Below are 14631 nucleotides of genomic sequence, written 5' to 3' on the forward strand. Positions count from 1 at the left end.
GAAAGTCTAAGGAACAAATGAAAAAGTAATCAAGTCCGTTTTCTCTACCGGCGATCAATGATCTCATCGTAACTTACACAATCTAAATTGAGATCAAGGGGTTGATTGGGATGCTAACGGTTAATTACCGATTGATTCGCTCTCTAGAATCTCGACCTTTGCCATTATCGATTGATTCCTCTATTCTAATTCTATTCTTCTGCCGACTACCCTTTGAACCTAATCCTCACTCTGCTTATTGGCACTGATGAACCAACGATTGACGCCGACTTGTCCGGAATCGGCGACTCTTGAAGAGGAATCCGCCACCACTTCAGTTGGATTCAGTAAGATTTTGTTGTAATTTAGTCATGGTTCATTGTCTCACCTTTTTCATCTCTCCCTTGCCACTATAACCATCAGAAGCTACCATCTGTCCAGTGCTTTATTTTTGGGTACTTAGTTGCTTTGATTAATCAAAACCGGCTTCCTGCACACATCAAAATTGGAATATAGAGTAAGTTTTATATGTTTTCCCATGAAATTGATATTAAATTCAGGGAGATATCATCTTATTGGCTTGAGGGGTGTGATATACATAAACTTGATGATATCATGGTAGTATATGTATAATATAACTTGAGAACTGATTTTTGTTCAAATATCATTGTTTAGGGTCTGATAAAGGAGTATATGCATGGGGATGGGGTTTGGCTAATTATGCTCTTAGAACTCTCGAAGCTAATCCTCAAGAACAATAGGGATAAAATCGAACTTGCTAGTGCTTCCGCACATGTTTTCATTTTTTTTCTACATTTGTAATAATACAAAACTATAGGGTGCGTTTAGTTGCGGAAAAATGGACCGTTTTCCGGAAAAAGTTTCCAAGAAAAATGAGAATTTTGAAAACGCGTTTAGTTCGTCTATTTTTCTAAATTTTTCACGGAAAATAAAAATTTTCCGTTTTCTAAAATTACAAAGAAGTTGGAAAATTTTGAAAAACTGATAACCATTGTTTTCCATATATTTCTAATTCCAAAATTTTTCTATAAATACACACCCACTCCACCCCATCCACCTCTACCTACCACCACCTTAACATCCCCCACCCACACACACACATACATACCCACCCACACACACCCACCCGTACACACACATACATACCCACTCACACACACACATACACCCACACCCACACACACACCCACAAACATACACACATACATACCCATCCACACACACACACACCAACCCACCCAGACACACATACATACCCATCCACACACACACACACACACACACCCACAAACACACACACCCACATACATACCCACACACACACCCACCCACAAACACATACACACATATACACATACATACCTACCCACACACACACACACTCACTCACAAGCGCACACACACACACATACAAACCCACCCTCGCACACATATACATACCCACCCATACATACACACCCGTACACACACATACATACATACCCACCCACACAAACCCACACACACCCACACCTATCCCCACCTCCACCCTCACAGACATACACACACACACCCACACACATACAAACCTACATCTACCCCCACAAACACACACATACACACACTCGCACCCTCACCAGCCCAACACCACCACGACAATCACCGAACTACCATCACCACCCCCACCACCACTAACTCGTCACTAGCACCATCACCACCACTGACACAATTGCCGCCACCACCACCATCGCATGTCATCACCACCACCACCACCACCACCATCGACCCGCTACCGTCACCGTCACCGCCCCCACCCACACCCTACCACCGCTACCGTTTTTTAAAAATGAAAACCGATAGAAAAATACACATTTAAACACGTTTTCTAAATTTCTAAAACTGAAAATGAAAAATGAATAAGTTTAACTAAACGTCTTTTCTAAATTTTTCAATGAAAAATGAAAATGGAAAACGAAAATCAAAAAGGGAAAACAAAAAACAGAAAATGAAAATTATTTTTCCGTAACTAAACGCAACCATAGTTTTTCAAAAGAATTACATTTAAATGCAATCATAATATATTAAGAAAGAAACATAAGTATATGATTGTATTTCATATAAGATTTTTCTCAAATGACCCAATACCCCCTGAATTTTCAAGAACGACTAAGTTTGGAACTACAACTATAGTCGGTTCAGCTATAGCTAGCTTGAATTTCGTCAGGTAAACACCCATGTATATGTTTCATTCCTTTTAGTAGACCATATTTCACATTATTTGGTTACTGTTACATTACTTTTTCTGCAGAATGTTGCATTTGAGTTGCTTTGTGGATGAAACTTTGAAAAAAGTCAAATTCAAGGTAGGTACATATGTTGTTAGTCTCTTAGTTTGGATGAGATTTTCCAAAAAAAAAACATTAAAAAAATTAAAAAAACATTGGAAAAATTGAAATCAGGACCAAATTTGCAAAAAAGTTTTTTTTAGACTTAATCCAAAAATACATTACATGGACATAAATTGTAATTTAGTATTTTATTTATTTATTTATTTTAATTTGTTTCTTATTAAACCACTGTAGTTTGAAAGTACACTGGTACGTTTAAAAACAAGGACCAAATGTACGTTCTACTTCTGTTGTTATGTCTTATTCGCATAATTGGGGTTTTTCAAAGATGAGAGAGGGATACCATTTGCTACAGTTTGTTTCTAGAAAGTCACTTTTTTACTTTGTTTTTATTTTTCTTTTTACGAATACTAATTTGTTTTTAACTTATGCAGCTTTTGTAGAGGGATTTTGAAGTGATTGGAAAGGGATTTTGAATAAAAGAGGAAATGGAGAAAAAAATGTTGTATTATTGTAAGGGTTGAAGAAGAAATACTGAAAAGGTCGAAAACGTCAAGATAAGTTTTTAGATTTTTAATTGCTTAACTTATATTTGTTGTCTGTAAGATGGTATTTCAGTTATGATCCTTAATTTGAAGTTTTTCTCACATATATGGTCATTCTTTGAAATAAAATGAATAATTTTTGAAAAATTAGTGATACTTGGGGACCAAAAGTTGGATTCACTTTACTTACACTAGAGGCCAAAAATGTTACTCAACTACTTCAAATAACCATCAAATCTATAAAAACCTAATAGACATGTGAGAGTAAACATAAATTAATTTGAGCAACTCTTTTGACATTCTCTTCCATTTTTATGGAAAATTGATGAACATGTGAATGTAAATTGAGGTATTATAATCCATTCAAGTGTACTCTTTCAAATTATTTTCTTTATTTTGTTTTTTTATGATTTTTTTCTTGGTGAGTACATATCTTCATATCTATGGATTTGTATGAACAGATGGATTGATTAACAGACAACATTCTGAATGACAATCATAATAACATGAAACATGCTAAAGCAGTTAGGATTAAGTGTATGGGTGTACTAACTATTGATATGAAAAATGTTTACTCACAGTTAGAGGAAAGATACTCTTTCTTAATCGAATTCTCTATTTAAAGGAATGTGCAGGCTAGGGTTTCTTCACCCTCAGCCCCTATCATCCCGTCAAGCCCTGAAAGAAACACTAATCATTTTGTCTCCCATTTGTGAAGCTAGTTTGGTGTTGTGAAGCTAAAGAAGGAAGAAGGTGGAAGAAGGAAGCAAACATCCAACAAGCAAGCCCCATTCTTCAGTTTGACACTCTTCTGGACCTTTGTAAGTGTCCAAGATCTGATTTTTATCATTCAAAGTTGTTAGATCTTGAGTTTTGTCCCTTTTGCTCCTTGTTCTTGAATGTTGCAATGGTTGGATCTCATAAAGTTTGCAACTTAATGAATCTCCATGTCAAGGTGACCTAGTAGTGTCTTGGATCTGTCTATAATCAAGTTCTGATGCCATGCATTAAGATTAAGTTATAAATCCTCATTTTGACCTAATGTGGGTTCAAGACATACATTGAACATGTATGTCTAAAAAACACCAACCTTTGGGATGGTTTAGGTGTTAGAATCATTTCTAGAAGGGATGGACTTCAGATCTTAAGGATTAAGTGTATTGTGGTTAAGCCCTTGCATTATCAAGCTTATGATTTGGGTTTTTGGACCTTTTTGGTAGTCCTAATGGATAAAGTTGGAAACTATATCCTTCCTAATGACATTTTGGTCTAGATCTGAGCTTTGTAGCTCTTGTAGTAAAAAAGGTAGCTGAATGTATTAATCTATTGGAACTCTGGCGAACATGATGTGTTTGCAAGTCAACACAGCATGTTGGCTGAAGTTTTCCCGATTCTTTGGATGCTCATGGAACACGGCGTGGCCAATGGGAACATGGCGTTTTGGGTCTACATGGACTTTTGACCTTGATCATTGACTTTGACCAAGTTGGACCTTGAGGGTATTTTAGATATTTTGGGATTTTGATGGAATTGGTCACTTGGTGGAAATAGGTAATGTGTTAGAGAGTTGAGATTCAGAGACGGACCTCATTAGTTATGTTTAGTCTGCAATGTGAGTTTTCCTCACTATACTTGTGGGTCGAAGGCACCAAGGGTGACCCTTTGGATTTGATATCCTATTATGTATGCTATTGTACTGTAGTGATTTGTTAGATCGAATAGGCTAGAAAGCCTTAGTGATTTGTTATATGTTATATGATTATAACAGATAATCACAAAACATTGAAGCCTTAGTGATCTGTTATATGATTATCTATTATATGTGCACATGTTTGGTTGGCGACTGAGGCTTCACTGCTTTATGTGTAAGCCAACAGGCTGGGGCATACCAACCCGATGGTTAAATGGACTGAGGGTATTCCATCTCGAGGATGATTGAACCCATAATATGTTGGCATTCCAACCTAATGGTTGAGAGCTTGGGGTATTTCAACCCGATGGTTGATTTGATCCATAATATGTTGTTATTGTATTTGTGTTATTTGTTTTGTGATGGTACTTTGGGGAAACTCACTAAACTTTAGGCTTACAGTTTTGGGTTATGATTCAAGTATCTCAGGGGATCACGGGAAGGTGAATGCGTGATCGTGCACCTCCTTGTGTTTTGTTTTATAATTTTGGAAAAACTCTAATATTGAACAAGTTTTGAAAACTATTTTTTAAACAATGATGTTTTGTGGGTTGGTTTTAAAAGTTTAAAATTTTCATGAATTTTATGGATGTTACAGTAGAACCTGAAATTTTAGATTAAAAACTAAGAGATTGCATTTTGGCTTCCTAAATTTGGAAGATTAGAGGTATGGTTTGCATCAACATGTGTTCTATTATCAAGGTTCTAAATGGCTTGAGGCGTGACGTGGTGGAAAGTCCAAGCCTCAAGCTTAACGAGCCATGACGTTTTTCAAGGCATGATGTAAGACGACGATTATATTACCACACAAATATAAATTTATATTAAATATAATTATTTTTTAGAAGTGTTAGATCAATAACTAATAACAAAAAGTTAACAAAAACCACAATACTTGTATCTCCGATTAGAAAAGACATAACAAAGAACAAAAAATTGTGTCTCAAATGAAAAAACACGTGCCATAACACACCATAACGCGCTATGGCATGCCATATCACGCTTTCCCACAAGTCACGCCTAACAACAACGTTATGAGGCTTTTCGTAATGGCGAAGCCACGCCTCACGCCATGACACGCCTTTTAGAACACTGTTTATTATTATGTACCTGTAATCATGTGTCAGATATGGAACCTATTATATTGATAATGGTGTAAGATAGGGTACCTATAATGCAAATTTTTTTTGCAAGATTGAAACTTGCATTGAACACTTAGCTTTCAAACACTTCTATAAGCAATCTGTTTGCACTAATGCACCACCATGTCTGTTTTTAGAAATGGGCTTGCACAATAAAGTCAATAAATTGAAATACTATATAATATAAACGATAAGCCTTTTTAGCAATGTATTCACACTAATGCTAAAAATAAAAGTTTTATAGAATATAAAAAGACATTATAAAAGTTCAATACATATCGATTGAACGCAAACGGGCAACAAGCTGTGCCGCTAGCCCTTTCTGGATGGCAAAACCAATTCTTTTGAAAACAACATTTGTGGATCTAGGAGATATGACATTAGAATGCATGACCCGTTGGACTCTATTAAGGAGATCCACCGCCTCTGGTGCGAGAAAACCAAATGTATCGAATGCAAAAGGAACAAACCCATGTTGATTTTCTCTACATGCATTCTCGTGCTTTACCACTTTGCACGTAGTGGCTTTCAAAGCGGCATGCCCAGCTGTGAAACCCCCATTCCCCAAACCAACGAGAGAAGAGACCCCAGTAAGATGCACACACGCATGCTTCCCTCCTATCCATCCAAAGACCAAAATGTCAGCCGTTTTGAGTGTGGACCTGCTATCCTGAGGGTCCGTCAAAAAGTTCACTGACGCTTCTTTCTGCACAGAAATACCAGCACGCCGATAAGCATCAAAGAGAACATCTTGAACCACATCATGTCTATACTTGAAACCAGCGAACTCTCTACAATGAATCGCGTGTTCCCCAAAGGTATCCAAACATGCCTTGCGACAAACTGGGCATATCTCGTCAATTGGGAATATGAGAATCATGAGGCGGTAACGAAGGATAGTTCGGTACTCCACAGGAGACATATGTTGGCCAAGACCATCAATAGGGATAGTTAGCAGAAAATCCTGAGCATGAGGTGCCCGCAGACACTCAAAGACTACTTTCTGTTTAACAGTCATGTCGAAGTCGATTTTGCTAAAAACGGCACATGCCAAAGCTTTTGGGATTTAGGGGGGGGTGGTGGTGTCCTTATTAGTGAAACCGCTACAGTCAAATCCCAGAATCGTATCACGAAGACGAGTTATAGCACATAGGTAATCCGAGTTCATACCACATATGCCACTGTCACGTAAGATGTGGTCTTGTAATGCCCAAGATTGGGCCCTCGTGGCTACAAATGCATAGGAGGAAACCTCGTAGGCCGAGTAAAAACCCAAACCACCGAAACGAATAGGTAAGGAAGCCAAGCGCCACTGAATATCTCTAAAGAAGGGGCCTCCACATACCACCGTATCCTCGATAGACTTACGCAATCCTTTTTCAAAGAAGAACGCTGCCTCTTCTATATGTACCGGCTGACATGTCCTTAAACCAAAGAAAATTTTTGCAATGCCCATACATGATCGAAGGAAAAGGAGCTCACTCTGCAGGTCACATAGTTGTGGAAGAAGGCCCATCAAATCAACAACATTGACCGCTCTCTTCATGGCCAGCTCACTAATAAACCTTGCGTCTCGACTAACCCCCCCCAAGGAGCTTCACCCCCAAAGAAGGTATCCCTATATCCGTTGGGAATAAATCGGCACGAAGCTTCCTACCATCACATGAGGGCCAAAAAATCTGCGTTTTCTTGATGTTCAACTCAAGACCCAAACCTGGACCATGCAACCGAATTAGGTTCAACACTCAAGCCACTTCCTCTGAATCCCCAATGACAATCCCATCATCTAGATACCAAGCATGGAGAAGGAGCTTACAATTGTCTCTAATCTTGTGCACAAGCGGGTGCAAAATGAGGGCAAAAAGAAGAGGGTCCAAGGGGTCACCTTGCTGCACCGCAATGGAAAACCATATATGTTGGTCTCTGATATAAAGTCTCGTTGCTTGCCAGTACAAGAAATTTACCCACAAAGAAATGGAAGGGCACATCTTCTTAACCTCATGAAGCAATGCTGATCGATCCACCAGGTTAAAGGAATTCGAAAAATCCAGTCAGCATTACAAAAGACCCATCAGCATGGTGTTCACTCAACACCCTATTGGCACTGTGTAACACCGCCTCAGCACCGCCAGATACACCAGCCTCGAGCTGAAAATTATTAAGGTACTTGGCCATTTCTTTACCCACACCTTTCATGGAAACCTTGGAAACTAGACGTCTCCATATAGTGCCTACTGCAATCGGACGGATCCCGTTGTCAGGTTTAAGTAGAGGCGTGAGAGGAATGGATGCAACAAACTCTACCAAAATGGTTGGACATCTTCCCGCTAACCATAAATTAACAAATGAAGTGATAACATGTATGAGATCTGTGGCAATAGCAGACCCGTCTCCACAAAGGGCGTCTAGTAAGTGTTGAGCCCTCAAACCATCTCTCCTGCAAGAAGTTCCTTTAGGGAAGGATTTGATAGCATGTCGATTTTTTTATAATGTACTTACACTAAAGCACCAATAGGTGTGTGAGCCTAGATCTATAAGTATCTTTCATAGTCAGTGTTTTCGTTATGTCAGATTTGCTACGATTGGGTGCATTTGTTATTTATCTTTGCTGACGTCAACTTATGAAAGAGGTGAGGAGATGTCCATCTGATAGACGGGGTAAATAAAAAGGAAAACTCTTCTAGATGCTTGATTATGAAAAAAAAAGTAACAGATGGTGTTGGAGGAGTTCAAGGGTTTAGCGATCTCTCTATCATCATGGAAGCTAATATTACTCGACAAAAGAGAAAATAAACCCAATGATGAGTTCAGTTCAGACCCTTACTGCCAAAAAGTTGATATATTTCACAATGGTATATATTTCATTTGTAATTTATATATATATTTTTATTGTTCTTAATTTGGTGACATTTTTCATACAATTAATATATATATATATATATATATATATATATATATATATATATATATATATATATATATATATAAATTAAAGAAGGGATAATTTCATATATATCCTTGCAAACTTTAAATATTACGTTAATATCCTTATAAAATTTAATATTACATATACGTCCCCTTAAAACTATAGAATTCACGTCTATATCCAAATTCATTTATTAATTAGGATTAAACCTATTTAATATTTAAAAACTTATCTAAAACTCAATATCTCATATAATATTACTAAAATATCCCTCCAAATTAAATATTAGAATGAAACCAATTTATTAACGATTAAACGAATTAAATTAGGATTATCTTCCGTGTCGTTTCTTCTTCTTTTAGGTTCCTAAATTTAAAGTATAATAATACAAGACAAACTTGTATGGACACATATAGAACATATGGGTTCGAATGATTGTGAAAATATGAAGTATATTACTATATTATGTAGCAGTTTTACCTTTAACGCATCCATTTCCATTTTAGTTTTTGGAAAACTCATTTTGGAATTTGAGCCAATTGTTGAAGAAGAACACATAATTATCGATTTGAAGCACAAGACTTTAGATGTATGTAAAAAATTAAAGAATCCATACAACAAAATTAATCGAACCATACAAAATTTTTGGAAAACTCATTTCTAATCAAGTGATTTATCATATTCTCTATTGTTTCCTATTCTATTTATCTCAACCAAAGCTTTTCATTTATTATCATATTTAGAATTCCAAAACCTAAAGCTAAAAGGAGAAAAGCAACACATGAGATTCTAATTAAATTGGTTCAACGTTAAATTTTATTTAGGAAGGACAGTTTAGTATTATCATATAATATTTTCTATTTTATATCAATTTTTAAGTATTAAATTTGTTTAATCCTAATTAAAATATAAATTTGGATATAAACGTGAACTCTATAGTTTTAGAGGACATATATGTAATATCAAATTTTATAAGGGTACTTACGTAATATTTAAAGTTTGTAAGGACATATATGAAATTCTCCCATTAAAGAAATGGATCTTATGAATAGTAAACTTGCCATTCTTTGACAGAATTGGTTCATATACTATTGTTGGGCTTCAAAGTTAGGAATAGTAAATTTGGATGTTTTTTTGGCAACTTGGCTCCTCATTCTTTGGCCATTTTGACACTTTTGGTCATTGCAATCAATATTTTTACACTTTTTAGGAACTTTTTAATATTTAAAGTTTGGTTACAAAACTTTAATGGTTTGACAACTTTGATCCTTTTTTGAAAAAGTTGCTAATTTCTACCCCTTTAATTATTTAGCTATTTTGACACTTTTGGTCATTGCAGTCAAAAGTTTTACATTTTTTCATAAAAACATGAAAAAACGGTCCGGGGCAAAGCCTGGGCTTTTCATCCTTGCACTTTCTACGTCTGTCATATTTATCGATTCGGAAACAATATTGAAAGCTTCTGGCCCCCGCGTAGCGGGGGTAACCTTTCTAGTTAAAATTAAAAATAGGTTGTTGTTTTGGTTAGCTCAAAATGTTGTACCCGTTACACATTTTTTTGCAATTCCTTTTGATTAGTGTTTTAGGGATTTAGAGCATAACAAAATGCTAAATCAATATGCTTTGCAAAGTCATGTATCTAATATACTCTCATATCTAATCTCCGACTTTCCCCTAGTGAAGCGAGGGAATTCCCTCTAGTTATAATAATAATAATAATAATAATAATAATAATAATAATAATAATAAAAAAAGAAAGAAAGAAAGAAAATAAGTAATGTATAAAACATATTAAGTATCTCTTAGAAAAAATTGCAAAAATGGACCCTGTGGTATATATATATTTTCGGGTTTTAGTCCAAACCACGATTTTTTTTGATTGATGGTCCTTTTATGTTAGTTTTGTTGTGTTTTTTGTCCCTAGGTAAACAGAAATAACTGTAATGCCCTTCTCACACACATATATATATATATATATATATATATATATATATATTCTATTTAATTTAAAGGAAAAAGAAAATAATTGATTAATTTGGCCCATATATATATATATATATATATATATATATATATATATATATATATATATATATATATATATATATATATATATATATATATATATATATATATATATATATCCCTCTATCTCTTCACGGGTGAAACCTCATCAGTCATCTTTGTGACCTCTCTCGCTCATTCGTACTCCACCGACGAAGACAATGACACCAGCAAGCTGCCGACCGTAACAACCCACCACCGTTTGCGACCTCTGCTGTCATTCACCACCCTCTACAGCCTCCTTCTTGTCACATGCAACTCGCCACTACCCTCCTCTTGATGCCACTACAACAACAAATGTATACGGAAGAAAAAAACTAGTCGAATCAAGAACACCGGGCAGCGTTGTTGCCACCCATCGCCGACGTAAGCCACCGCTACCCATCTTTGTTGCTGCTTTCGGAACTACTCCTCTCCGACCATCTGTTGCCTTTCACCGCCTCTCTCCCCCTCTAGTTTTGTCATTCATTGCCGACAAACGAAGAAAACGAAGGTCACAAGTTGTCGTCGCCATTGTTGTTGGAGACAGCCACCACCGCTGTACTGCCACCACCACCGCTGCTGTTGAGGAGTTGACCACCACCGTCATTCTACATTGCTGCTGCCGCCAACCATCTCCGTCGAACCACCATCTTACTCTATTCTTCCGTTACATACCACCAAGAAACACCATCACTCCACCCATTTCCTCCCTATCTTGCACCACCACAACCCTTCCATCACCCCACACTCTCTCTACTCGTAGTTCACAGCCGGAGGAGGGGAAGGAAGCGGCGGAGCTACCGCCAATTGCTGTTGTCACCATGAGTGCAATCACTACCGGCTGCCATCGCTATATCGCCACCTCCCACTGCTACTGTGGAAGTTCTGACTATCGCCGCCCTCCTGTTGCTGTAAGAACAACCATCTCCACCTTCGTTTCAATTTTGGTCTCCTCAGTCTCAGTGCGTACCATTCGAGATCGATGAAGACCAATGAAGTGGGTCTCATATTTCCCTTTTTTTTATTTAATAATAATAATAATTTTATATTTAATAATAATAATAATTTTAAAAAGTGAAAGAAAATGAAAACAAAAATTCATTAAGGGTATAATAGTCATTTTAGTTTGGACAGTGACCAAAACTGCATGTAAACTAGCTCAAAAGGACCAATAATCCAAAAAAGTCGTGGTTTTGACTAAAACCCAAAAAGAATGCATACCACAGGGACCATTTTTGCAATTTTGTCTGTCCATTATTAGTGGATGTGGCATGCCCGCCAAATGGTAAAGAGACTGATATGGTACATGGTAGACGTGAGTTAGAACCCACCCCTAATTTTTTTTCTTCATTTTTCTAGTTCTAATGTTTAGCGACGAATCTGTGATGGAAAATAAATTAATTAATCTTTTTCCTTAGATCCATAGCTATTCCGTCAGTATTTATTGGCAGATTTCTGACGAATTTTGCTTCCATCGATATTTTGTAGGTATTTCATCATAATCTCGTCACTAATTTAGGGCAACGCTTTCCGTCGTTATTCTGTTTGGTAACTAATTTCATCATCAATTTAAAAGTAATACAGTAAATTAGGGTTGTAAACGAACACAAACGGAGCTTGTTCATGTTCGTTCGTTTATAGTTAGCTTAACAAATAAACGAACACAAACGGATAACTGAACGTGTTTTCTTATTCATGATCATTTGTTTAACAAATTACATTATTCGTGTTCGTTCATTTATGTGTGTGAACATGCTAAACGAACATAAATGAACAAAAATAAAAAAACATAATTGAATATATATATATATATATATATATATATATATATATATATATATATGAACCTAAATTAATATATAATATACTAATGTAATCAAACACAATTAACCATATATGAACATAAAATGAACTTATATGAACGAACATAACGAACAACATAAACGAACGTTTACGAACATAATTGAACGAACGAAACCATCGTTCATGTTCGTTTGCTTAACCAAACAAACGATAATTTGTGTTCATGTTCATTCGTTTATTAAATAAACGAACATAAACGAACTTCCCGTCGAACGGTTCACAATCAATTTGGTGAACGTTCAGTTCATTTACATCCCTACAATAAATATAGATTTATTTTGGAAATAAAATCGTCTAAACTCGAAAAAAAATGCAAAGTATAGGATCTTTTATGGAATAATTATAGGACCCATTATGTTAGAGCATCCACAATGGTGAGTTCAATTGGACAGTTGAATGAAGTGATAAGCTTATGTGTAATTCAATGTATTAAACTCTACCATTGTAAGATGTCACATTGGCATTCAATGGATTCGGAGTTTAATAGTCATTGAACTCTTCAATAGGAAAAAGAAAAAATTTTCATTCTTAAATATTTATTATAAATTATATTTTGTAACATTTTATTGAATTTTATAGATGTAATGACGTGAAAATTTAAAACAATTTTTTTCATTTTTCAAACAACATCAAATTCATTTAATATTCTCAAATCTCATGTTCAACAGAAATACAATCCTCTGACAGTGTGTACGGATCATGTCGGTGCCTTCCCACGATCCTCGCTAGTACCTGAAACAGATAACACATCACACTGTTAAGATAAATGTTTAGTGAGTTCTCCAAAATACCACATACAACACATATTAGCCACTTGAGGCTATATCTCTGTATGACCCTTTGGTTAATGTGTCTTAGTGGGACCCTCCAGTCTCATAACTCTGTGGACCCTCTGGTCCTAACTCTGTGGACCTTCCGGTCCTAACTCTGTAAACTCTGAATCATACATAGCACAAATCAAATAGAAATCACATCATACAAAAGCATACAAGATACTCTGTCACATAACTCTAATTATCACTCTAGGTAAAGTATAGTGAGAAGGCTCACCTCGGGAAATCTCGGAAAGTCTCGAACTTGAAATGCTGATCTAGCCTCCGCCGAATCACATAAAGTATTTTACTTCTAACTAACCACGATTCTCAAAAGCTAGACTAGACCCTTTCTATAATCTCTCAGAAGGGGGAAAATACCATTTTACCCCTTTAATAGTCCAAATGTCCAATTGTTGACCAAACCCTAAAAGTCAACAAAAGTCAACAGATGGCAGTATGCGACACGTACCAGCTCTTGTATGGAGTGCGTACACCGACGATCCAAAATCGGGGCCTCAAACCCTTACGCGACGCGTTCTGAGATTTACGTTCAGCGTAAGTCTCAGTTTCATGCTCTTATTGATTTTTGGTCTTAAACAGTTAAGACATCAACTCAAATTCCAGATCTGACTATTCTATGGCCACTTAATCCATAAAGTCGAAACCTTTAAGCCTTTGCATGGCTGTAAAGGTCTCCAATCACTCTAAACACATTTCCTCTTTCCTCATTAAGCCTATAACTCATGCATGACTTGATATTCACATCCAAGATTGGATTTTTATGTACCTACAATACATATTACACTGGAAAAGGGCATATCTAAGCTTATGGAGACCCTTTGCTCATAAAGTCTCCACCTTGGAACCAAAAACCCTAAAAATGGATACATAAAGCACAAATCAACAATGACAAGGAAAGCTTTGAGCTTTTTACCTCTAAATGATGCTCTAACCACTGTAGAACTTGGATCTAAGCTTATCTTCCAACTTCTAGCTCCCATAATGGCCTTCTCTTCTCCTTCACCAACACAAAATGGCACTTTCAAGCTTAAGAATACACACAAGCTTATAACGAGTTTTTGCTCTCTTAGGGTTTCACTCACTGCAATATGGTGGCTGGGGTAAGGGCCTTATCATTCATTTTATAGTCCTCAAGTCTCATTTAGGGTTTTGCATTTGAGCCAGTTACGCCCAACGTAACTTTGGTATACCCAGCGTACCTACTTGAGTCTGCGTCCAAAATAAGCGCATGAGTACGCGCAACGTACAATTCGGTA

Source organism: Lactuca saligna, chromosome 4, assembly GCF_052625555.1.
Source record: "Lactuca saligna cultivar CGN05327 chromosome 4, ASM5262555v1, whole genome shotgun sequence".
Classification (NCBI taxonomy): Eukaryota; Viridiplantae; Streptophyta; class Magnoliopsida; order Asterales; family Asteraceae; genus Lactuca; species Lactuca saligna.